At 54.3% G+C, this 3,917-nt stretch overlaps 1 protein-coding gene across 1 annotated transcript in view; it reads right to left on the bottom strand.

Annotated features, from left to right (window-relative positions):
- The window catches only part of ZNF362 (zinc finger protein 362), a 12,172-nt gene extending 10,945 nt beyond the window's left edge, over positions 1-1,227 (bottom strand). Inside the window, exon 1 of the mRNA XM_015820382.1 lies at positions 1,190-1,227. The gene's annotated coding sequence lies outside the window, so the exon portion shown is untranslated. The remainder of the gene's footprint in view (positions 1-1,189) is intronic.
- Between the last annotated feature and the right edge of the window lie 2,690 nt (positions 1,228-3,917).

The raw sequence follows: 3,917 nt of genomic DNA, 5'->3' as shown, positions 1-3,917 counted from the left end.
CAGGGGGGGGGGGGGGGGAAGAGAATTTGCACCATTTTTTCCCAAATAGCCAAGGCACACACACACACACACACACACACAATCATCTCAGCCCCCCCCCCCGCCCCCAAGAAATTCCTGCTGGACCCCTCTCCCCTTTCCTGACATCCCAGGCAAACAAACTCCAATATTAACCAGGACACATTTTATACACCAGGATCGCATAAGTCGGGAAAAGACGAAGCCTCCCCCATAAACGCACATATATATTTATTTCACACAAAGCCGAAGCCTTCCTACAAGTCCCAAATCCCTGAAAAAAAACACAGGAAAAAGCACACCTGGGAGGCCAATCGCCCCTTGTGAAAACTCACCCACCCTGCAAAACACCACGCGCAGTAACCGTGCAAAAACTTCCCCGGTTATTTCTCAGCAAACGTGGCATCGTTCAAAATATATATATATATATATATATATAATTTGCAGGAAGAAAGGAAGGAAAGAAAAACGCACAACACGGATTCCCACCATTTTGGAGCAAGAAAGGGAAACAAAATAAATAAATAAAAGCCAACCAACTAGACGAAAAGATACATTTTGCATTTCCTGTGGCTCCTTTTTTTTTTTTTTGCCGCCCCCCCCCCGGCCGCTTCCAGGCTGGCTTCTCCTCCGGCCGGGTCCCACGAGCCCTCCCGGACACGCGTGGGAAGACAGAGGCGGGGGGGGGAGGGCTGCGCGACTCCCCCCGGCGACCCTTCCCCGATCTCTGCGCCCCGCGCCAGGCAGCCCGGACGCCAAAGCGGAGCAGGACGCAAAGCAGAACTCCGCCGCAAATTGGGGGGGGGGGAGAAAGAAAAATCAGATTTTTTCCCCCTCTTTGGGGACGGGGGGGAAAAAAGCCCCCCAAAGGCGCCCCCCTCTCCCGGCCTGCCTCCCCCTCGCCTGCTCCCCCCCCCGCCGGCCCCGTTTTGATGGGAAATCGCAGACAAAAGAGGGCAGAAAAAAAATGGCAGCCAGTGTTATTTTTAAAACAGGTCGGGGACGCCATATTCTGCAGATCTGGGGGGGGGAAGGGGAGCCCGCCGGCCCAGGGAGCCCGGGGGGGGCAGGGGAAAGGGGGGGCTCCCCCCGCAGTCCCCCCCCAAGGCAGGGGAGGGGAAGGAACCGGGGGAGGGGGGGAAAAAAAAATCAAAATTAGGAAGAAGTCCACCTCTCTCCTCTTAGCCATCGTCTCTCATGGCTTTGGGATCGCTCCTGGCCGGAAGGCTGCGCCAAAAAGGGGATCCTGGATCAGCATGGCTGGATTTTTTTTTTGATTTTTTTTTTTTAAGGATCTGCTTTCTCTCTCTCTCGATCCCTCGATCGCGGTTTTTTGAATCGCCCGGCTTTTTATTTATTTAAAAAAAAAAAAAAGCGAGACTTCCTATGCGAACAGACATGCTCGGCTTGCAAATTGCACCCTCCGCCGCCAGCCGTCTGCAAAGGGAGAAGGGGGCGCCCCCCCCGCCTCCCTCTTTCTCTCCTCCTCCTCCTCCTCCTCCTCCTTCCTCCGGGGAGGGGGCCGAGAGGAGACCCCCCACCCGAGCCAGGCTGGGTGGCCCCGCCAAAGCACGCAGCAGCCTCCTCTTTTGCAAAGCCCCCCCCCCTTGCAGGAGACCCCTCCTTCCAGGAGAGCCCCCCCACACACACACTCGAGAGAGAGAGAGAGACCCCCCCCTCGCCTCCCCCCCCACTGACCTGCAGAGCGAGGGGAGGGGGCGCCGGCAAGTTTGCCCCAGACGGGTACATTTTTCCAAACTCTCTTTCTCCTTCCGACCCCTCCCTTCCCACGCCCCCCCCCTCGCCGCCCTCTGGAGTTCAAGAAGTCAGAGAAGAAATGGGCGCTTCGGCCAGGCCGAGTACCTTGGAGGGAGGGGGGGCTCCGCAAAGAGGGAGGGAAGGGCTGGACGGTATGATTTCTCCCACATTCATCCGTTCAGGGGGTTTTTTTGGGGGGGGGAGGGGAAGAGCGGGTGGTGGGTTTTCCCCCCCTCTGACCCCCCCGTCTGAAGGTGGGATGGTACATCTAGCGTTCCCCCCCCCCCTCCCTCCCTCCCTCTTTTGCTGGGTTCAAATCTTCCGGGTTGGTGGACAGTTCACTTCTGGGTCCTCCGCAAGGCTCGGAGATCTGGGTAGATCCCTTAAAAGAGGGGTTTATTTTTTTTAAATAAAATAAAAAGGGGGGAAACAGAGGAAGAGAAAATTTTGCCTTTGCAGGAAAAAAAAAATAAGAGGAAAGTTTGCAAAATCTTTTTTAAGAGTGGAAGGCCGTTCTTTTTTCACTTCTGTTTGCTCACTCCCTTTTTCCCTTTGTCTCTTTCAACAAATTTCTGTCACTTTTACTTTTTCTTTCTTTTTCCTTTCCACTCTTTTTCCTTTCATTCTTTCGCTTTTTCTTTTGCTCTTTCATTCTCTTACTCTTTCAGTCTCTCTCTTACACTCTCGTTCTTTTTTTCTCATTCTCTTTTGCTCTCTCTCTCCCCTTTCCCCCAACTTGGCAGGGTGTCCTTTCCTCTCTGCCCCCCCCCTCCTTTTCAAAACACTTTTGAAGTTTCCAACTTTACAGGAGAAAGAGAAAAGGGCAGAAGGTTGCAGCCAAGAAAACAGAGGGAGGGGGTGAATTCTGGGTGGGAGGGGCCAGTCACACACCCCCCCCCCCCCCCGCTTTGCACATCCAGATTTTGCAGAGTATCTAATAAGAGGCCGAGAGGGCGGCTTCTTTCCACAGGCCTGCAGGGGTACCTGCATTCCTGGGCTGGATTTTGCCACCCCCAGACCCAAAAGAGGTCTTTAAATGAATAGAGTCTTAGCCCCCTCCCCAATCCTGCAAACAGCTCCTTTGGATTGCTGACCCCCCCCAGGAACCATGTTTTGTGACCCCTCCATTTTTAATCCAGCCCCCTCCCAAGTTAGGAGGGATGCTTAGAAAAAAGGAGAGGGCTGCAAGGAGAAAAATGACAAGGGGCGGCCCACTGAGCTCAGATATGTAAATCCAAGAGAACAGCCCCCCCCTCAATCAGGGTTAGTTTGTTACTTTCTTGGTTACAGTGCTTTTTTTAAAAAAAAAAACCACATTATTTGAAAGTTTGTTATTCTCTTTTGTTACTTTGCTGGAGGGAACAAGAGTTGCTTTTACAACGGTGCGTTTAGTGACCGTCCAAAGTTACAACGGCAGGACGGAAAAAAAGGGGTGCCCCATTCTTGATTCTGAAGCTCAGCTGAGTGCGAGCTCTTGCAAGATTCGAACCCATTTCCTCCCCCTCCCCCCAGCAAAAAAAGTCTGGAGGGCAAACTGTGGCTGAAGACCCCCCAGCTCGGGTTTCCTCTCCGCTTCCCAGGTGGGCAGAGACCCACGAAGGGGGAAGTGTGGGGGGGGGGGAAAGGACAAAACTCCCCCAAGCAGAATCTGGAAGGAAGGAGAGAAGCGCAAAATTCCCCCCTTGCTGGCCGGCCTCTGCCAAGGCAAACAGGAGGGGAGGCTTGGCAGCAGGCCAGGAGCAACAAGGGAGGGGCCCTCTTTGCAGCCCACCCCTCTTGCATGGCAGGCTGGCCGGCCTCTCCCCCCCCCAGGGAGGGGAGGCCTTTGCTGCAAAACTATGTTTGCAGAGCCTTCTCTGCACAGCTGGAAGGGCAGGGAAAGGGGGGGGATAAGAGGCCAAATGCCCCCCCTCCCATTTCCTCCAGCAAGGAGAAGGGAGGGGGCTGAAAGTGGGCCTGGGTCTCAAGAGCTCTCCAAACATGAAAACTTTTAAGACTTGTGGACTTCAATTCCCAGAATTCCACAGCCAGCATGGAGACCCCTGCCCAACTCCATCTGGAAGGCTCCTGGGAAGTGGCTTGCCTCCCCCCCCCCCCCCAAACATAGTTTTAACACTGGGGAACCCCAGGGAGTTTGCTCC

The sequence above is a fragment of the Protobothrops mucrosquamatus genome, unplaced genomic scaffold, assembly GCF_001527695.2.
Source record: "Protobothrops mucrosquamatus isolate PMUCROS unplaced genomic scaffold, P.Mucros_1.0 scaffold1123, whole genome shotgun sequence".
Taxonomy (NCBI): Eukaryota; Metazoa; Chordata; class Lepidosauria; order Squamata; family Viperidae; genus Protobothrops; species Protobothrops mucrosquamatus.
This window is presented reverse-complemented; position numbering and strand designations above follow the sequence as displayed.